Source organism: Lissotriton vulgaris, chromosome 1_1, assembly GCF_964263255.1.
Source record: "Lissotriton vulgaris chromosome 1_1, aLisVul1.2, whole genome shotgun sequence".
Taxonomy (NCBI): domain Eukaryota; kingdom Metazoa; phylum Chordata; class Amphibia; order Caudata; family Salamandridae; genus Lissotriton; species Lissotriton vulgaris.
Window position 1 is genome coordinate 1048875425 of NC_141685.1, and position 23390 is coordinate 1048898814.

General features: G+C 45.4%; 1 protein-coding gene across 1 annotated transcript in view; it reads left to right on the top strand.

The window, feature by feature from the left end:
- The window catches only part of EPOR (erythropoietin receptor), a 195634-nt gene that overhangs the window by 148696 nt on the left and 23548 nt on the right, over positions 1-23390 (top strand). The gene's annotated exons all lie outside the window — the stretch shown is intronic.

Consider the following 23390-nt stretch of genomic DNA (forward strand, 5'->3'; position numbering starts at 1 on the left):
TTATAGAGGTCAACAGTTATTCCTCCCTGTAAACCCAGTAGGGAAATACCAAGGATATCAGGTGTTCCTACCTTCTTAATAGCTAACCTTCAGTTAAGCTGGATGCTTATCCAAATAATAAGCCCCCCCGATGGCCGCCCCTTCCCTGCCTTGGGTTTTACTGCTGGTGTAAAAAAAGTAACAAACCCAACCCGGTGCAGTGGTTCAGTAGCCCATGTCTCTTGGAATATACAAATTTTATGAGCATCAACCAGGGCATTCCACTCCGGGAGGGCTAATTTCCTAGAGATCCCAGCAAGATTCCAACTAAGGATTTTTAACTCGCCATATGGTGGGTCCCCAGCTGGAATCACAGCGATTTGGGGGTTAGGTGGATCTACACTGCCCCTAATTGGTGTAGATGGTGACACCCCTGGATATGTGGGGAGAGATGTATCCAATAATACATCCTTCGTAGTGTTAATACTGTGAGGGAAATTAGTATCTAGACCTCCCGTGAGGGTAAGTCAATCGACCTCATCTAGTACACAGTGCCTATTTGGATGGGCAAACTGTGAATAAGAGGGGTTAAAGGGCGAAGACGAGTCCTGCCATGGCTGTTGCCATTGATGGTTAGCAGAAAGTGATGGCTGAGGGAATTGTTGCCACTGCTGGGCAGGTTGAAAAAAAGGTGGTAAGGGATGGAAAGGTTGTTGCCACTGGAGGCCTGCATGATGCGGAAACAAAGATGGAAAATTAGGCGGCTGCTGCCAGTGGTTAGGGGCATATTGTGGGGGATGTGCAGGCCCTCGATTACTTGGAATGATTGGCCGATGAAAATTGGATCTTGACGGGTTAGGGAGGAAGTAAGACAAGGGGAGTGGTTTGATTTGGGTGGCAGGACCACTGTTAGGTGTATTACAGATGAAACTCGCTGCCCCTATATCCCTAAAATTAACAGTAATTACATCCCCTGATATTGTTTTCTTACTCCTACCCACCCAGTCCCCTCTACGCACAGCAAGAATTTCCCCACTCATACTATTGGGTAGGGGTCTGTGTAGTTGGAGCCACTGGGCACATTTGTTTCTTAACTCTACAAAGGTTTCTTTGACTCCTTCCTTCAGTGGGGGGGACAGCAGTCAACACAACCACAAAAGGAGAGACTTCTGGTGGCAGGCTAATGGATTTGTAGCGAGCCTGCCTAGGCTTAGGGGCTTCAGAGTTATTTGTAGAGTGAGAAACTGGGGTGTTCGTGGGTTTCCCTTTGGAATCCTTCGCTTGGGAAGTAGTAGATTTAGTACCAGCGGCTGGTTGTTGCAAGGACGAGGCATCGCTCACCGCTTTTGGGGTGGGAATGAGTGGGGGTTGTACAAAGTTATTCCCTGAATGGGGCAAGTGTGATGCAGGTGGATCCTTGGTGGATGGGGGTATTTTTGCCTTGTCGGTTGTATTCTTGGTGACCTTAACTGGAGGTTGAGGATTAGGGGGTGGTTCTCTGTGCCCTTGTTGCTGGACAAGCCCAGGCTCGTTGATCTTGTTGGGCCATTTTGTATTAATGAGCGACGTTAGTCTGTCGAGTTTAGAAATCAAGGGTTTTATTTGGGCTGCTATTGTGGCCTCGAGATCCTGCTTGAGGTCTGTAACCATATTTTCGATCCAACAAGGAATGCCAGACGCTAGGTGCGGAGTAGGTGATACCAAATTGTGGTTCCTGGCTTTGGCTTTAGGCTTCTCCTTGGGTTTAGACTTGGGCACTGCATTTTCAGGTATAGTAATGGCCTTACCCCCGGGGTCACTAGGCACGGAAGGGGTCGACTTAGCAGTTAACCCATCCAGGCCCGGTCCCGTCTCCCTAGGTGTCCGGCAGGCTTCTAGATCTGGGGTCGCCTCCAGATCCACAAAGGACGGGTCCGAGTCCGAACGAGTGACTGATAAGTCAACAGCACTCGGTACTGTAGCAGTGCCTATGGTGGACGAGGGCAAGGGTAAAGAGCGGTTGTTCAAGGCTTGCTGAGAGGGTGAGTTTGCATTTGCAAGGGAGCCCAGAGAGGAGCGCTTGGCATTCATAAGGTCCAAGGAGACTCTTTTCTCCAGCAGTACAATGCTCTTGTCAATTGTCTCATTTACCCGTGAGATGAAAAGATCAATGGGGCCAGTCACTTGTGCTACCTCCGTAGCTTTTTTTGTGCAGCTTCTAGTTTTGTGTCGCATGGTTGACGTTGGTAAGACAGTATCAGGTGTTGAATGGATGTGGTCTCAAAGAGGAGTAAGCGACAAATCGGCCTACCTGGATGGTTGTTTCAGGGCGATGAGACAGGGGTTCAGGGCCTGGCCGTCCTTTGCCGTCCTTGAACGGCCTTAAACGGCCCGCTCTTTGTCCGGTCTTCGCCCCGGCCGTTGCCCCGCGCGCGTCCCGCGTGCGCGTTACTCTAAGCGATGTTATAGGAAGAGCAGGTGAAGAGGGCGGGAAGAGGACCAGCTGCGGCCGATCAGCGCCGCGCTGCACGCTGGTCCTCGCAGTCCCGCCTCAAGCAGTAAGGTTGGTGGAAACTCGCAGGTAACGCGTTGGTGCTCCTATGCACAAGCAGGTATCCTGGGACAAATCAAGCAGCAAAAGTCTTTGCCTTCGAGCGGCTCCCGCGGAGCGGGGGCCGCGAGGCGTGGCGCTGCAAACAGGCAGGAGAGGGCTTAAAGGCAGGCAGCACTCTCAGCGTTCCAGAGGCAAAACCCAAACTGCTCACACACCGCAAGAACTTTATCGGTGGAGGGGGCGGGAAGAGGACCAGCTGCGGCCGATCAGCGCCGCGCTGCACGCTGGTCCTCGCAGTCCCGCCTCAAGCAGTAAGGTTGGTGGAAACTCGCAGGTAACGCGTTGGTGCTCCTATGCACAAGCAGGTATCCTGGGACAAATCAAGCAGCAAAAGTCTTTGCCTTCGAGCGGCTCCCGCGGAGCGGGGGCCGCGAGGCGTGGCGCTGCAAACAGGCAGGAGAGGGCTTAAAGGCAGGCAGCACTCTCAGCGTTCCAGAGGCAAAACCCAAACTGCTCACACACCGCAAGAACTTTATCGGTGGAGGGGGCGGGAATAGGACCAGCTGCGGCCGATCAGCGCCGCGCTGCACGCTGGTCCTCGCAGTCCCGCCTCAAGCAGTAAGGTTGGTGGAAACTCGCAGGTAACGCGTTGGTGCTCCTATGCACAAGCAGGTATCCTGGGACAAATCAAGCAGCAAAAGTCTTTGCCTTCGAGCGGCGCCCGCGGAGCGGGGGCCGCGAGGCGTGGCGCTGCAAACAGGCTGGAGAGGGCTTAAAGGCAGGCAGCACTCTCAGCGTTCCAGAGGCAAAACCCCTAGGCTGTACTCTCCAAACACCAACTCTTGTGCTCGTAGGTCACAAAAACCTGAAGCTGAACGGTCCAATGTACTGAGGTATTGATTAGTGTATTCTGGAAATCCACCTGCACAAATTACAAGCATTGGCAAAGCCAATAGGTCTCGCCTATGCAACAGCTATTGGCTTTGCCAATATGTTTTAGCCATGTTGTTCACTAGCATGGCTGCTGTTCAGTATGGCTAAAATTAGTGGGGTAAAGGAGAGTGGAGTGGAGGATCATAAACTGGAATAGAATGGAATGTTATGGAGTGGTGTGAAGAATCATAGAGTGGCGTTGAGTTGAGTGGAGTGAATTGAAGCTTAATAGACTGGAATGGTGTAGAGTGTGATGGAGTAACGTAAAGAGAGTAGAGTTTCATAGAGATGAATAGTGTTCAGTGGGGTAGAGGTGACTGGCATAGAGTGGAGTTGAGTGGCATAGAGTAGAGTGTCAGAGTGGAGTAGAGTGTTGTTGACAGGAGTGGCATGGAGTGGTGTAGAGTGGAGTGGCTTAGAGGGTGTTGCGTAGAGTGGAGTAGAGTGACGTACAGCAGAGTAGAGACTGGTGTAGAGTGGAGTGGCATAGAGTGAAGTAGTGTAGAATATTGAAGTAGCATAGGGTGGAATAGGGTGTTGTAGAGCCGAGTAGCGCATAGTGGAGTGGCCTAGAGTGCCAGAGTGGAGCGACATAGATGGAATGGAGTAGTGTGTCGTAGAATAGAGTGGAGTACAGTGGAATGGAGTGGTATAGAGGGAGCTGCGTAGAGCATCGTACAGTGGAGTAGTGTTGTAGAGTTGCATAGAGTGGAGTAGAGTGTTGTAGAGTTAAGTGCCAGAGAGTGAAGCAGAGTGGAGTAGAGCGTCATATAGTGGAGTATATTAGAGTGAGTGCCATAGAGTAGAGTATTGTAGAGTGTACTATAGTGAAGTGGTGTAAAGTACAGGGGTGCAGAGTAGATTGGAGTATATTGATTCAGAGTAGAGTGAAGTGGCATAGAGTGGAGTGGTGCACGGTAGAGTGGAGTGGTATAAGGTAGAGTGCTGTGGTATAGAGTAGAGTTGTATAGAAGAGTGCAGTAGCATGGAGTGCTGTGGTGCAGAATAGATTAAAGAGGTGTAGAGTGGAGTGATGTAGAGTAGAGTGGTGTAGTGGCGTAGATTGCATTGGCCCAGAGTGCAGTAGAGTGGACTAGAGTTGAATGGTGTAGTGACATAAGAGTGCAGTGGCATTTAGTAGAGTGGTCTTGAGTTCAGTGGCTTAGAGTGCAGTCTTGCAGAGTGTCAGAGTGCAGTGGCGTAGAGTGCAGTGGCATAGAGTACAGTGATACAGAGTACATTGGTGCAGTGACGTAGTGTGCAGTGGAGCATAGTAGAGCGGGGCAGAGTGCACTGGTGTAGAGTAGTGTGGTGAAGAGTAGCGAGGCATAGAGTGAAGTGATGTGGAAAGCAGTGTCATAGAGTGCAGTGGTGCACAGTAGATTAGAGTGGTGTGGAGTGGCGTAGAGTGGATTGGCGTAGAGTGGATTGGCATAGAGTGTAGTGGCATAGAATATGGTAACATAGAATCTATTGGCGTAGAGTGCATTGGCATGGAGCCCAGTAGAGTGTAGTGGTGCAGAGTAGAACATTGGTGGAGAGTAGAGTGGTGTAGAATTTAGTGTCAGAGGGTGCAGTGTTGCATAGTAGAGTGTTATAGAGTGCAATGATATAGAGTGCAATGGCGTAGAGTGGTGCAGAGTAAAGTGATGTAGAGAACAATGATTTAGAGTAGCGTACAGTAGAATGTTGCAGCGTAGAGCATAGTGATGTACAGTGCAGTAGTGCAGGCCAGATTGGCGTAGAGTGCAGTGGTGTAGAGTGTATTGATTTTGCGTAAAGTGGTGTAGAGTGCATTGGCGTGGAGTGCTGTGGCGTGGAGTACAGTAGCATAAAGTATAGTGGCATGGAGTGGGGTAGAGTGGAGTGGCGCAGAGTAGATTGCAGTGGCTTAGAGTGGAGTGGAATGGCACAAAGTGGAATAGAGTGGCATAGAGTAGATTGTTTCAGAGTAGAGTGAAGTGAAGTACAGTGCAGTGGCATTGAGTAGAGTATTGTAGAGTGCAGTGCCGTAGAGTGCAGTTGTGCAGAGTAGATTAGAGTGGCTTAGAATGGATTGGCGCAGAGTGCAGTTGCGTAGATTGTAGCGGTGCACAGTAGAGTAGTGTGGGGTAGAGTGCATTAGCTTAGACTGGTGTAGAGAAGAGAGGCGTTGAGTGAAGTGGTGTAGAGTGCAGTGGTACAGAGTAGAGTGCAGTCACGCAGAGTGGAGTGTATTGGCCTAGTGTGGAGTGGTACATAGTAGTGTGCAGTGCTGTGGATTGGTAAAAAGCACAGTGAAGTGGGGTAGAGTGACAGACAACACATCTCCAATTGAAATGACCGTTACATTTGCACAGACACAGTGTTACTAAAGAAAAGTATACAGCTGACAAAAATTAATTTGTTGAATTGGCATCACCTAGTGTATTCATTTATTTTGGTCGTATTAAAATATTTGTTTCCATCGCACTTTGGAATTACCCCAAAAATTGCTTCATTTGTGCTTTCCATATCCTGAAATATCTGCACAGTTCGTATACAGACATTTACATTTTGTTTTATGCTAGAAAACAAAATAAAATTGCCCAGCACACCCGGAGTAGCCATCAAGAAACAAATAACATTCTACGGACTTTCTGTCTCACATGGGTATCCAGAAGGATGTCACAGAAATCCTCTCACTTTGAAATCAGAGAAAGAAAAGTAAACCCCAGCTTCCTGAAAGACAGATCCTGACATTTCACCTCTGTCTTTGAATGCATAACAAATGTGACAAGAGAAGAACAAAAATGTAAAGGCGTGTTCACAGGAATTCAGTACTGGTGGAACAATACAGTAAATAGGTTTCAAAGGAAGGGACGAACGCAAGCTGGACAGCCTAAAACAAATAAAGCCAGCAAATAGAAAGCAAGCAAATTGCAAACCACAAAGCCAAAGTTACGCAATCTGTGGAATGCATTCCCAGGGAGGTTCTCCGAATGGCCCCAAGATGTTGTTAGCAAGCCTATGCTGCTAGCTAAAAAGGAGTAATTTATCATGAATTCTGGTTTGCCTCGTATACACATTCTCTCCCACTACATTGCATCTTGTGGTATTTACAAGAAACTGGCTACTGACCTTTACATTTTTAGATCTGTGAAAACACTTTCAGGTCTTGCCAGAATGATAGAAGCATTTTTCAATAGAAAAAGGGAGGTAAAAGAGGAAAATGTAATTAATTGTTAGCATGCAATGGTAAAACCAACACACACGGATTGTATTATTTTGATGTCACATGAGCATGAAAAGAATATATGTCTGTAATACGCACAGAAGTCCCAGGGTGACATCATTATTCCATGCATGTGGAACTGTGAAAAAGACAATATAGGAACTACAAGTCAGATGTAATAAGAATTGTAATTGTTGGAAACACTCTTATTCTGTGTTTGCGACGGTTACAATGTATTTTTGAATATAATAATCCCAGTTGAGAAGTTGGTAAATGTTTGGTATTTGATGGGGGCATGTTGCAGCTACCCCTTCTAAATACCGAGTCCATATGAGTTTTATCAATGTTTTGCGACTTTAATCCAGTAGCAAAGCATTGAAAAAGTACTGATTTCCAAGTTGGTGTAGTAGTGCATTCACAAAAGGGAAGGTGTCCCTTTAGGGCTCCTTCCCTTTTGTGAATCATAAAAATGGTTTGCTAGAGAGTGGACAGTGGTCCAGGAGACCACTGCTAATTCTAAAGTAAGATTTCATTTTTTTTTACTTTAAAAAAAGAAAGAAATGGACTGCATTAAAAATAAGAATTCTTTCTGGATATGCAGGTCCAGACATGGTGGTCTGCTTAACCTAGTAAGTCATCATCCCTGGGATTGCTTTCAATTAGAGTGAGTTGCAAAGTGTAAACTACCGCATTAATATTCACTCTGAATTAAAAAAAAAAATTAACCATTCTATTATTATGTATGATTTCTGCAACAATTTCTTTGTAAATCCTGCCTTCTATTATTTACTCACACCGTTAATGACATAATGCAAAGTCAATGGCACAGTGTAACCATGTGTGATATGATGAAACCATGTATTGACCATGTTTTGATTTCATTAGTGCTCACAACAGACTGCTGGAGCTGTCTGTAATCAAATGCTAAAGAAAGTAGTCTAAGTTGACTAACTTGAATGAATTAGGATTTCATTGCCTCAGTACTGCAGAACGGTTTTCAATGACTGGGGCAACTATAGTGTACTATCGTCTTGTGGAAGAATAGCATGAACGTGAACCAACTTTGATACGCAGATGAAAATATAGTGCCATGTAACCCACTACCATTGCCTGTTCCCTATTCGAATATGTTACAGACAACTCATTCTACTGCATTGCATTTATTATCTGATCTGTTTTCCAAACAGTAAAGTTAAACAGCTGAAAATCACAGAGAACCTCTTGTGAGGTGAGGACAGGGGCATCTCTGCAGTGTAAGTGGTTGGCCAGCTCAATGCCATGGAGGGTGTATGCCTTCGATTATTTCAATAGGCAAAACCTTAGGTGCAGGAGACTACTGTTTGCAGCTGCAGTGACATTCTGCCATAAAGACATAACCAATGCAAAGATACTGGTGGATACAAACAAGCTTTGATGATAGCAAGTGAGATGGGGTTGTGGCTAGCCAGCTAACATGGCGGATGCAAACTCCTAGCGCTCCAGCCGATCTCCCCTCTAATCCGACAAAATCATCCTTGCAGTGTGTCATCCATGCTAGAGATAGACGGTACCAGACAGCCTGTGAACTGAGGCAGCCAGGGAGACCTTCCACAAGCTAGTCCGACCTTCACGGCAGCAAGGGTCGCCATGGGAAGAGGCATGGCCTGCGAGCTGTGAGGCCGCATGGAGGAGCTCGAGGACGGAAGGCGGCCGCCTGTGCCGAGAAAGCGGCTGAGGCTGAAACGGAGAGTCACTACAGCGGGGAAATAGCCCAAGCCCCGAAGAAGTGAATGCAGCCCAATATATGTGATGCTGGTCGGTGGTGCTACCTACTGGGCACCGACCGAGAGGGGGAAGGTCCTACTCATCGCTGGAAACCTGTCAGGCAATGTCCTGTGGTTCCCTCCCCAGTGAGTATGGCAGGTAGCTGCTGGGAGAAGTAACACTGCTCCTGCGAAGTGAGTTTCAGCCGTTGCGCTATGCCTGGAGCGCCTGCAGTTCGTGCGGCCGACACCAGTGCTTGAAGCTCCCGGTGAGTGTTCCCATGAGGCACAGGGTCAAGACTGATTTGCATATGGCCATGTCTGAACTGGGGTAGCTTGGTGAGCAAAATAACGATGGATTAAACCCAGATCTGTGACATGGGGTGAATGTTTTGCCAGTGTGCAAAATTCCGTCCATCATCTTGTGTGTTTTGCTGTTCACCCGGTGAGTGAGGCACGGCAGAGTAAGTTGCACCGGGGGAGCGAGAGGGCGATCCGCTGTGGGAGCTGAAGGCTGCCTGCAGGTGATGGCCTAAAGTGAAGATGGACGGTGCAAGCCGGGGAGGCCTGGACGGATTTGGGACGCCCGCTGTGCATGGAAGCGGCTTATGGGTGCGGAGGCCTCCCACTATGAATATCACATGGTGACCACAAGCTGGTGAGCAGGTGCCTCAGCGACGGAGCCTGTGATTCCTGGCGCAATCGTGCCATGGGGACTGCTCTAACAGTGGCTGCGAGTACAAAAGAAATCTGCAATCAGGGCGGTAAAGACTCTGAGGCCTAGGTGGCGCAGACCTTGCACAGGCAGCAGCGAGGTGAGTGCGGAGCATTGCGGGGAGCTCATATGTGGGGACGCTGCAACCCATTAGGAAAGGGTGAGCACAGTCCCGGGCACACGTTGTGAGGATATAACAAAGTTAGTACAGTTGTGTTGACGTATTGACAATGTGTCGGTATCCTCACATTTGTGTCTAACGACTTAGCATCTTCTCCGGGTTTGCACAATCACCACTCACACATTGTTCCTTTTCCATTGTTGCTACATATCATGTCACTTTATCCGAAGCCCTTCCTTTTTCCTGCGCTCTTCTCATGAGGTCCTACCCATGACAGAGGCACCCTCACAAAAGTCACGACATTTATTGTGTTTTACCCGCGTTTTATTCATGATCCACTGACCATGTAAGCGGCACACCCACAGCAGTCACCACTCACTTTCCACTGTGCATTTCTCCTTACCCACAGGTGCATGTGAGGTGATCCCAACATCCCTGCTTTTTCTATGAAATTATTTAGGACAGCGACATTGTCACTCTTAGTCTCCCTCATATCCCTCACCCTTTGTTTTGTATCCTCTCCAGCCCTGAAGATTCACAGGACCATTCCTTGTGACAAAACATGTGTCAGCTGGTTGTTTTTGATGTATTACAGTTGTTGCCTTGTGATAAATAACTTTTTCTAAAAAACTTACACCGGTGTCGACCTCCACATTGTCAATACATCAACACACTTGTACTAACTTTGTTATATACTCACAAGATGTGCCCAGGACTGTGCTCATTCTACAGTATGGATCTCCCGATACACACACAACCGGGGGTTATTGGGAAAATACCCCGACCTGGCAGCACCGTATTTATTTCAGAACCACGAAAAACACTACACACATCAGTTAGAGCGCCATTCTTCCTGCTTTACTAAAAACTCCACCTCTAGCCCACCATTGGGAAAGGGGCCGTACAGGCCCCAAACAAAGAGGACTTCCTTCATTGAAGCAACCCCTTGCCAATGAGAGGCGTCACAGGCAGATGGACTGCTGAGCACTTGGACGGGCCCTGCCATTGCTAATCAACAGACGAAGAGCTGTTGAGACATAACCCCATCCTCGGGGGTGAGCTACCATATATTAGGATACACCGTCACGGATACAGAGCTTGCGCCACAAATTCTGACCCTTAAATCGTGACCAGGCAATATACTGCCACACACGTAGACTCTCTAAGCCTGACACGTACGCCGCAACTCCCGGAAGACAACGGTCTTTCACCATGCAACGAGTTGGTTGGGAGAAGACAGGCGCTGTGGAAGAGCTAGAGGTACCTCCACTGGAACAAGACAATTGTGGGGAAGGGAACATTCTAGAGCTGACACATTTTGTAGGAGTGCCACCACAATTAGGGGCCTGGTGCTGAGGGTCGCTCCCGGCTGTCACCGGTTGGATGCCTTGATATCCAAAACTACCGCGAGACTGATAGAATAGAAATTACTGATGGGACCCACAGTCCACGGCTTCTGCCTTTGAACCCAGACAACCACACATGATGTGACCATAATTAGTGCCTCAACCTGAATACGTCGTTCAAGTAACCCACGCCTAGGAGGCAGTTTGACTTCTATCCTGAGCTCCCGACGCAGCCATACCCCTACGTACTAGCCCTACCAGGCGCTGACTGCGAATGCCCACGGCGCAACACCTTGTGATGGGCCGGATGCGCGGCAAGATGCAGCAAGGGCCGCTGTGTGCAAGCAACCTGGATCCTTCCCGTTTGAGAGCAAAGCCGACGTCCACAGCACTGGCGCCCAAAATGGATTGTGTCTTCGCGGCAGTGGAGAAAATAGGAGCCGCACTAGATCATACCAGGGCATCACTGGAAACCTGGCTTGATAAGGTTACCTTAGACTTCACGCTCCTACATGCAGATCACCGCAAAAGTGGCCCAAAAAGTTCCCACCCAAGGTCAAATGCTCAAGGAACTCCAGCCAGTCACTCACAGTCAAGCTGCGGTGCTGCAAGATATGATGGATCGTATAAATACTCTGGAGGATAGAGCAGAAGATGTGGAAGGGCTTTCCTGATGCAACAATATTCGGGTTGAGGGCTTGCCAGAAGGAGAGGAGGGTAGGAACCCAGAACAATATATTGAGAACTGGCTGCGAGACCTTATGCCCCAAGGAACACTGTAGAAGAAGTTTGCAGTAGAAAGAGCCGATCGGGTGCCAGCACAGAGGCCTTAGCTGGGAACCAGACCATGTCCATTCCTTTTTAAACTCCTCAACTACAGAGATAGAGATGTGGTGCAGCGAGAGACACGGAAACTGGACTACCTCACAGTATGCGGCAGCCGCGTTATGCTCTTCCCTGACTACACTGCTCTTCTGCAACACCGCGGAAACAACTATATGGCAGTGAAACGCCAGCTCCAGGAACTAAAGTTACCATACTCGCTGTTATTTCCTGCAAGGCTGAGAGTGGTTGTGAAGGGTAAGACTGCTTTTTTGACTCTCCTGCGGGGACATTGCGACTGGCTAGAAGAGTCCGGGCTGTGGATGGGAACAAGACTGACAGATTCAGATGAAGACACCTCAACAGGCAAGAGGAATAGATGACGCGGACGACGAAGGGGACCACGCGGGGAAGTACCAAGAACAGTAGCCCCAAGCCTGGAGAAAATAAGAATGGAGCGTCAGAATGTTCTGGAAGCCGTCACAACACTTGGAACCCTGCGCACTAAAGAAAATCTGGAATCCTACATGCAGTCCATGGTAGTGGCGAGCGGCTCGTAGTCACCATCAACTGAAATATCTGATGACCTTCGCCTACCAGTGGTCACTCCGCAAACTGCTAATGGTACCCTAGGATGAGAACGCTATTGTGCTGAACTCTGTAGCAGACCACCCACGCAAGTAGTATACTGTTTGTTAATGTAGTTCTGTTAATGCTGTGTGGGGATCAAGGGCAGGTCAGCTGTATTAACGACCATACATGTCCATTAGATGTTACCTAGACTTATGGCTAGATACCTCATGAGTCTTCTCACAGGAAGTTAGCATACGCTTGACGACACTTAACTCTTAACTCTGAATCCTACTGGCCCGCAGACTAAACAGGCAGAACTTCTCGGCGACACACCACTCACGTAGGGGTAATGAGAGGAAGGCCACAGCAGTATCTTACTTGTACACGCACCCCATCAGGCAACACACTGACCTAGTTTATACCACTGCATGGTCACCGAAGTTTGGATGGACAACCATGCAAAGTTCGTTATTATTATTATTATGGAAGTTTGTAAAGGGCCTGGTTACGCGCCCCGGTGTGTCCCCGCGCTAGGTGAGAGAGTATGAGATGGCCAGAACAGGGAGGTTACATCAGTACTGACCGGAACAGGTGAGTTTTGAGAGCTCTGCGGAACTTGGCCTCAGAAGGTTCGAGATGCAGCTCCATTGGAAGCATATTACAGCTCTTGACTGCGAGGAGCCTAAAAGATCTGCCCCCCATACGAGCTTTGTGAATTTTGGGGACAGCTACCAGTCCGGTGCCAGAGGATCTGAGCATCCGCTCAGGTCTATAAGGAGTGATAAGGCTATGCAGGGGATCGGGCGCCCTGCCCCCGATGATGCGGTGACACATGCATAGCGCTTTAAAGGTGATCCTTTCTCTGACAGGAAGCCATTGGAGGGCCTTCAGAGCAGCTTTAGAGGCCGTTCTCCTCGGAAGCCTCAGCACCAGCCGGGCTGTGGCATTCTGTAGTACCTGGAGACGATTAAGGCTTCTAACCGTGGTTCCCAGATAGAGGAGGTTGGAGTAGTCAAGTCGCGATGTGACCAGGGCATGCACCAGAGTCTGCCTGGCACCAAAGGGGAGTAGGTCCAGGATCTTACGCAAACTCTTGAGTATACCGAAGCACATCCCAACCACACGATCAATCTGGGGAGTAAACAATAGGTCAGAGTCAAACATCACCCCAAGGTTTTTGGCCTGCCGACAGGGCACTGGAGTGGAGCCAAGGCATGCTGGCCACCATGCCGAGGACCACACATCTGGACCACCTCCCACCACGAGCACTTCAGTTTTGGTCCCATTCAGCTTCAGGCAGTTGTTAGACATCCAGGATGCAAGCTCCTGCATGCAAGCACTGAAGCTGGATGCCGCAACATCAGGTGCCCGTGACAGCGAGATGACCAGCTGTGTGTCATCGGCATATGACACTAGTTGGATGCCATGGCTTTCCACAATATTGGCTACGGGGGAAGCATATAGGTTGAACAGGGTAGGGCTCAGGGCAGAGCCCTGAGGAACCCCTTGATCAAGATTGAACATACGAGAGTAGTGTTCTCCCTGTCTAACCTGAAAGCCCCTATCGGTCAGAAAAGATTGGATCCACCTCAGCGCTGACCCTGTGACTCCACCCTTGTTCAGACACTGTAGCAAGGTGAAATGTGCTACAGTGTCGAAAGCTGCACTTAGGTCGTCCCAGACATTACGTTGGTCACAGTTCACCCAATGTTATTGTTGCAACAGACCGGTGCACCCACACTTGGCCATGTTCCGCGCTCACCATGACATACCCCACCCCATGTTCCCTAGATGATTAAACACTCTAGCAATTGCATGAGTTAACATACTCACATGGAACATACGCGGCATGCACACTCTCACACAACGCTATTCCATATTCGCTTATCTCCAGAGACACTCGGTCGGAATTTCCTTATTGCAGGAAACACACATGACGCAGCCAGAACTAGACAGACTGCGCAGGCGCTGGAGAGGGCAGGTGTATGGTACTGTGTATTTGGCCCATGCAAGGGGTACGCTCATCTGGGTGAGAGCAGGCGTCCCGTTCGTTTGTACAGACGTGGTAATAGACCCTGAAGGCAGATACACTCTATTATATAGGCCACTTAATGGTCGACCCATATTGCTGGCCTTGATATATGCTCCGAATGTAGACCAAAGGAGTTTGTTTTGACCATTAAATTTAGTTAATTGTGTAAATAAATTAAATTCGGGTAACTTAATAATCCTGGGTAAAGTTAATTTCAATGAATCAAATGAACACACATATACTTAAGACTGAATAAACATGACAATACTTAACATTGAAACAATAACCAATGGACATGTGTATAGGCAAAATAGTAGATTTTATCAAATTTGAATCATAAAGGGAAAAATACAATACAGAAAAACAAACTCCTTTGGAGGCAAATCTACCCATCCTATTACGTTTTACCCAAGCCCCCAAAGGTTTATTGGGTCGCTCACTCTATCTACTATACCGAATGTAGACCAGGCATCATTCCTAGCGCAGTTGTCACTGGTGATGACCACTTATGCTGGGTTCCCCTGGTTGCTGGGTGGGGATTTCAATTCAGTGTTTGACGTGCACGTAGACAGATCCTTCCCTCCTCTCCGTAAAACATCAGCTGTGTCAAATGCACAGACGCTCACAGACTGGCTCCCGCACTGGGCATTGCTAGATATGTGACGTGTCCTCCACCCCACTGAACATATTTACTCCTATTATTCGGCAACGCATGACCTACATGTATGACTGGATAGGGTGATGGGGTCCCAATCTTTGCTACCATTAGTTGAGAAATCGGAATACCTAGGGCGGACACACTCCAATCATAATCCCCTATGGTTTCAGCTCAGTTGGGAAGCTGATCTGCCCCCTACACCCACATGGCGTCTCCAACCATCTGCACTGGAAGACTCCGAATTCCGCTCCTCATTAGAGACAGCTATCCTTATATATTTTTACCTCAATGAAGGTATAGCGAGTAATGCGCTGGTGGAATGGGACGCCCTCAAAACAACACTCAGGGGTCACTGTTTAGGGGCCACATTGAACATACGGAAGCAGCTAGCAAAATCAATCACCCACCTTGAATCCCAACTACTACAATATGAGCGCGAGGGGGAGGGAGACACTCGAACCGCCTGGAAACTCTTAGGGCACAGCATGCAGGACTCCCGGAGCGCTTGCGGTGCCATACCTACACAACTCACACAGCTGGCACACACGCCTCAGCGGATAGGGCGGGTCGCCTGCTTGCCTGGCTAATAAAACAAGAGAGTAACCACGCCCCGATTGCAGCTATACGCACACAAGAGGGAGACCTAGTATACACACAACGTGAGATTCACAAGATCATGGTAGATAACTATACACAATTGTATCAATAAAGAGTCAGCTGCTCAGGCCAAGAGCTGGAGATATTTCTAGAGCAGGTCCAGCTACCCATAGCCTCAGGAATGCATCAGGAGACACTTAATTGCCCCCTCACCTTGGAGGAGATCGGGGAGGAGATTTCATCCATGGCATCTGGAAAAACGCTGTGTCCAGACGGCCTTCCTACCGAATTCTACAAGGCTTACAGGGAGTCTTTGGTGCAACACTTACACATGCTTTACACAACAGCACTGGAAGAAGGCTCGCTGCCCCCCTCGATGAGTGAGGCGTACCTAGTGTCTCTGCTCAAACCAGACCGGGACCCCACAGCCTTGGGCTCTTATAGGCCAATGGCGCTCCTTAACATGGATTATAATATACTTGCCAAAGTACTAGTGGAAGGTTTGGCGTCAGTGGTTCCTGAATTGGTCCACAGTGACCAAAATGGATTTGTGCCCAAACGGAGCATGTCACTGAACTTGTGCCGGTTTTTCAGGGTGGCATTGGACAGTGTTCAGAACTGGTACAGGGCGGGATGCCTAGTGTTGGACCTGGAAAAAGCATTTGATTGCTTGGTGTGGAGTTACTTGTTAGCCTTGGTGCAGCGATATGATCTGGGACTGGGATTTCGGCAAATGGCGGGCCTCTCGTACAAGAATCCCACAGTTCGGGTAAGGCTGGGTCCGTACATATCTGACGTCATACCAATATGCAGGGATACCAGACAGATACCTGGGAATCCAGATATACCACCAGCCGACAGACCTCTTTGACAGCAACCTGGAAAGGTCCTTCACGGCCAACAAGACGAAAGTGCACTTCTGGAGCACAGTGCCACTAACGCTCACTGGCAGGGTAGCACTATCTAAGATGGTGATTCTCCTCAGGCAACTGTATTACTTTGCTAACTTACCTATATATGTCCCTGCAGCCTTCTTTCTCACACTCTCTAAAATACTCAGGCACTTCCTCTGGGGGAGCAGCCGACACAGGGTGGCACTCGCGAAAAACTCTACCTCCCTACAGATCAAAAGGGGCTGGCTGCACCTTGTTTTGAGCAATACTATTTAGCTGCACAACTGCAGTGGATAGCCCGCTGGCATGAGGATAATGGTCGGGAGGACATAGCTTCTACACTGCCCCCACGCTCCCTGGAACAGATACTTAAACTCTTCCACCCAGCCACCAAAACTGCGACACCGACACCACTCCTTTTGGCGGTGCCGTACAAATGCTATCGCAGGAGCCTATATCTCACCAGACCTTTGGTCCCCTATGCACCGGCAGTACAGTTGGAAGGCTCCCTTAGCTGGCCCGGGGCGCTCACATCTCTTGCACTCACGAGCTGGCGAGACACTGACATACAGACCAAGGGAGATCTTTACCGAGATGGCACAATTATCCCGTATGAATCCCTGGTTCAAAATGAGGGACTGCCCCCGGGGAATTCCTAATGCACTGCTCACTGTTTGCAGCCCTGACCGCTAAATGGGGGGACATGTCCACAGAGCCAAGCCAGCACCTTACCATACTATACCTCTACGTCATGGGGCGAGGCAGACACCTGGTCCAATGGTTTTCGACGTCACTCCGTACACATTACGCTAGAACCCCTTCGCCGCAAATGGGAACTAGACCTGGGGAGACAACTAGAGGACAGGGAGTGGGAAAGGGTATTGAAGAGCACAGTGTGTTTACCCAGAAACATGATATTCCGACAAATACAATTGTACACAGGGCATACCTCACACCTGAGATGATCAAAAGGTATTTCCACTGCACGGATGCAGTGTGCCCTAGATGTTATGAACCCGAAGCTGGACTGGTCCACGTGCTGTGGAGTTGCCACAGACAGCATACATATTGGCACACAATCAGCGAGCTAATGCACGCATGCACAAGTCGCGACATACCTTTTGACTGGACTGTTTACCTGCTGCACCACTTCCGTAGAACCCAGCCACAAAATTAACATCCTGGTTCCTTGACCTGGGGCTGGTGGTCACCAAGCGACTTCTCACCAAGAAGTGGAAGGCGCAGGAACCACCACATACACGAGCATAGAGACACTCGCTCTCCGCATGGGCCAGAGAGGAGGGAATTGCAATCCAACTGGAAGAGACACTGGTATTGAGGAAGGAGCCCATAGCTGCTCAGTGGGACTTCTCCAAGCACTTCAGCAAACTGAGGACACATACTCAGGGGGACAACCCAAGGGGGAGGGATGTGGGCCCAGAGTAGGTGCCAAGGGCCATGTCCGTGAACAACCGTAATGTTCCATGTATACACATATACTAATTGACACCAAGGGTGGACATAGCTGACGCCAATGTAAGGAGGCAACTGTCAAGCTGACTAAATGTGATGAGTTGGTGGGGGGGGGGGGGGGGGGGATACGTACGCTAGAAACGGTCTATGTTGTGGGTGTTGCTTTTGATTGTTTTAACTACATGACATCTGTTCAGAAGTCCACACTGATCGATCTGACAGACTTTACGCGTTGGATTGATGGAGCCATGCTATCACTGAACTGTAACCTATATCATTTGTGAAATGAGCTGAATACTACAGTCAAACCCGATCTTGTGCAGCAGACACCATATGTATATTTGAAATGCTCAAACTTCATGCAACAGTAGTATGCTTCCACGGTTGATAGGTGATCCAATGTATAGATGGCTCTCAGAGCATGTTGCCTTTCATGAACATGTAAACCTAAAAGTCAATTAAAACAGATTAAACAAAAAAAATGATAGCAAGTGAGACCTTGCAGCCAGACAAAGGGTTCACTGATAGAATATCGATGTTAAAAATAATGATGTTAAAAATATCTAAAAAAATATATAGACGACAAAAAAAGAATGACTTCCATACCTACACAGATAAGTACAAAAATATTGAATCAACAATATCTATGAAAAAATATAGATGTAACAATATATATATTTAAATATATATAAAATAAAATAACACATATTAAATATATTAAATATTAATATTAATTTTAACAAACGTAATTACATTTAATATACATTTTTACAAAATATTACAAATAAACGTAATTAAAAAAATAAACACACACACATAATAATGTATACATATATATAATTTAAAATAATTAAACTATTATCTGTATTTATTTTAAAACTTTAAAATTATATAAAAATAATATATATATATATATAAGTTAAAATATAAAAAACACATTCTAGAATCAATTAAAAGATTAAACTATGAAAAAATTATTAAACTTAAATTGCCCAATACAATCAGTGCAACAGTAGGAAAAGTGTTGGATAGCAAAATAATAAAATTTACTATTCCAACTCCAGTGAGTGCAACAGTAGGGAAAGTGTTGGACAGCGGAGGGGTAAAAATTACTATTGCCACTCCAAACAGTGCAACAGTAAGGAAAGTGTTGGATACCGGAGGGGTAAAAATTACTATTCCCACTCCAGTGAGAGCAACAGTGGAGAAAGTGTTGGATAGCGGAGGGGAAAAAAATAACTATTCCCACTCCAGTGAGTGCAACGATAGGGAAAGTGTTGGATAGTGGAGGGGTAAAAATTACTATTACCACTCCAGTGAGAGCAACAGTAGGGAAAGTGCTGGATAGCGGAGGGGTGAAAATTACTATTGCCACTCCACTGAGTGCAACAGTAGAATAAGTGTAGAATATCGGAGAAGTAAAAAATACTATTCCCACTCCAGTGAGTGCAACAGTAGGTAAAGTGCTGGAGAGCAGAGGGATAAAATTTACTATTTCCACTCCAGTGAGGGCAACAGTAGGGAAATGTTGGATAGGAGAGGGGTCAACATTAGTATTCCCATTCCACTGAATGCAACAGTAGGATAAGTGTTGGATAGCAGAGGAGTACAAAAATGTATTCCCACTCCAGTGAGTGCAACAGTAGGATAAGTGTTGGATAGTAGAGGGGTAAAATTGACTATTTCCACTTCAATTACAGCAACAGTAGGGAAAGTATTGGATAGCGGAGGGGAAAAAATAACTATTCCTACTCCAAAGAGTGCAACAGTAGGGATAATGTTGGATAGAGAGGGGTCAAAATTAGTATTCCCACTCCACTGAATGAAACAGTAGGATAAGTGTTGGATAGCAGAGGGGTGAAAAAATGTATTCCCATTCCAGTGAGTGTAACAGTAGATAAAGTGCTTGGTGGCGGAGGGGTCAAAATTACTATTCCAACTCCAGTGAGTACAACAGTAGTGAAAGTGCTGGATAGCAGAGGGGGGGAAATTACTATTCCCACTCCAGTAAATGCAACAGTAGAGAAAGTGCTGGATACCGGGGAAAAGAAAATGACTATTCACACTCAAACACTGAAAATTAATACACAATATTTTTTTAAAAATATATTAAAAAATTAAAATATAAAAAGAACACATATTATACTAATAATTACATAGGAACAAAAACCTACAAATATTCTATAAAATAAAATAATAAATACATTTACTATAAAATAATTCTTTTAAACTAGAACATATTTACAAACACAAAAATGAATTACAACATAAATGTATTTTATTTTATTTCCTACACTATACCACCACAACAATAACAAAACACTTTTTTTTATTAAATGTATTTACATAATTAACATAATAATCAATTAAAAAATATTAATACAAAAAGTAATAAACATTAATTGACTACACACTTTAACACTATAATATCCAAAACACACACCTAAATTAAACTATAAAATAATAAAACACAATTAAAACGTATTTTAAAATTAAAAACTATTACTATTAACAACTAATAATTAAATAATTAAAATGTATTCAATACCCACCCTTTACCCCTTTAAAAGTAAAAACAACACACACAAAATAAACAATTACCCAAAATAAATATCAAATGATTAACATTAACAACCATATATTCATTAATTAAACCCAAATTACTTCCCACCCTTTTCTTCTATAAACACCACAAAACACACCTACAATTAATTTCACAATTAATTACCAATTAATTAAAATTAATTAGCAATCAATGATTAATTAATCAATTAAAAATAAATTACTCCCACCCTTTACACCTATAAAAACCTCAACACACACACCTAAAATTATTTACCCAATTACCACAATTGATTACAAATGTATTCATAAAAATTAACAACCAATTAATAATTCATAAACTAAAAATAAAGAAATTAACCAATTTAATTAATTAAACCCACATTACTTCCCATCCTTTTCACCTATAAACACCACAGCACACACCAATTACACAATTACAGTAATGAATTACCAAATAATGAACAACCAATTATTAATTAATGAATAAAGAAAATATATTACACATTTAACACTATAACATCTCAATTAAACAAATGTTAATAAATAAAAATGTATCAATACATTTAATATAATTCAATTACTTCCCACCCTATTCCCCTATAAACCCACAATCCGCTATGCTACTAAAACACAAGATTCTAAATTAAAAAATTAATACATTTAATATAATTAAATTACTTCACACCCTATTCCCCTATAAATCTATAACCCACTACAGAACTAAAAACACAAAATTAAAATTAAAAAAACATTAATAAATGTAATATAATTACATTTCTTCTCACCCTATTCCCCTATCGACCCTCAACCCGCTACGGAACTAAAAGCGCAAAATTCAAATAAAAAAAATGAAACCATTTAATATAATTAAATTACTTCACATCCTATTCCCCTATAAACCTACAATCCACTACAGAACTAAAAACACAAAATTAAAATTAAAAAAACATTAATAAATGTGATATAATTAAATTTCTTCTCACCCTATTCCCCTATAGACCCACAACTCGCTAAGGAACATCAAAGCGCAAAATTCAAATGAAAAAAAATAACTACTAAAAATGTAACGTGTATATTAAAAATACAAACAATTCTTAAACAAAAAAACATACTTATAAAATATATACTAATATACATAACAATAATAAACAAGCATTTGCAATGCAATAGGTCTCGCATTATTAAAGTTTGAGCTATTGGCATTGCTAAAGAATGCAACACCAATAGCTCAATCTTTAATAATGTGAGACCTATTGCATTGCAAATGCTTGTTCTTTCCATGCTTGTATCCCCAGGATGTTATCCTCTGGTTCCTTATGGAGCCTGTTTTTACAAACAGGGTGACAAGAAGTGCATGTGTCTGAGCACGGACTCAGAGAGTTTGAAGGGTCTGTTTACACCGGGATTTCAACCCCGCAGAAGCATCTTAAAAATAAACCAGGAATTCAGCCCCAGACCTGACTTGACTTCGAGACTCTTGACTCCACCCTTCACCTCACACAAACTCCCCTCAACGGGAAGCATCATTAAGGTAGAAGAACACCACAGATGGGGTGGGTATTCCCTACATAATAGACTTTTGGGCTTAGAAAGCTAATTTTAAAGCAATGAAATAGCCCATCTGCTGCCGATATCCTTGTGCAGCCCGCATGTGTGAAACCGGAGCGGGGCAACAAAGACACTCATCCTTCCGAAGTCGATAAAATGTGCATCGCTGTGGTGTAGTTCAATAGCGCCTACGAATCACTGCGCTGTGAAGCCGAAGGCCATGGCAGAAAACACTTCATAAAACACGTTATTTTCAGTCCCCTGTAGTACTTCACATCAGCTAGTTGCAAAACACCAGGTCAACCCGATAATAAATCGGCCAATTGCTGAAGTTTACACAATACCAGGAGAAGGAGTTTCCCGGTGGGGTGGGGGTTTGAACTCATGGAGTAGGTCAAAAAGAACTGTAGTCAGAAACACCTCACAGCGAAGCCACTGTACTTGGGGTGGATTTAAGCTAGAGGATAGCTTAAAGGGTTCAGTGGCTGCTGCTGGAAGCTTCTGAGTTTTAACTGTTGAAGAGCAGAGCCTACTGAATTACCGTCCTGAGCTAGGGAGAAGTATAACACCCACAGTAAATGTGGAAAAAATATTTCTGTTTTAGTTTTTCATAGCTCTTAAATTGCCAATCACACGTGTGAGTAGTACGCCCGGTTGTTGTGTTCACTGTATTCTGGTACTCTTTTTTTTTTAGCAGGAAAGTTGGTTCAGTGAGCTGAAAGTTTGTCGCTGAAACGTGCGGTGATGTGAGAGTAACTAGGCTCATGGTATTGACAGGTATTTGGAAAAAGGCACATGTGGCTCCACCAAATAACAAGCCAATGACCAATATAGGTGGAGAGTGAGGGGTGCTTCTATTTCATACTCCAATACAGCATGGCTCATAGAGCAGCACATGCGCTGCCCAGGCTCGACTTAAAAATGAACTTTTCCTCTTGGTCAACTAAGCAGATATAAGCTGGAGTTTTCCAAGGATCTCTGTGATCTCCTTTCCTGTAAAACATGCACCCGAGGTCTGTGGCCCATGAAATATCTAAGTATCACATTAAATTCCAAATGTAATGAGACTACATCAAACTCCACATCTGTCTGGGAAACCAAACACAACCACAAAATAACATTACTTCCCTGCCTGAAGCAAATCTATCGATAGATTGAGAGCCACGCCTGCAAAAATGGTCCAACACCGTAAAACCTCCGAATTGAAGAGCCTACAGGTGGCATTCTTCCATTTGAGTGGCTGGAGGAACTTCGAGCCACTTCGATTCCAGTGTAAGAAGGAAACAACTTGGAGTATGGTTTGATGCAAAACTTTCTTTTAATCATCACATCACTTCAACATGATAAGCAAAGATTCACCCAGTACTTAACCTGTCACACCTGATTTCATGTGTTTTGGTTCCATTTAATTACTGTAGCGTTCTAGATGTTTATGTGCCAAAAAAGATACTACGACACAATAGACTTCAGAATCAAGCAATCACCTGGTTATGTCTCTACCTGAATACATCTGAACACATGTCCCAGCACTTAAAGAACTAAACTGGCTACCAGTAGCACAGCGAATTAAGGTCAAAATACTCTGCTTTGTATTGACTTCACAGGAAGGTTATGGTCAAAATATTGTTGTTCACTAGCTCCTAATCAAAATGAAACCTGTGGTCTAA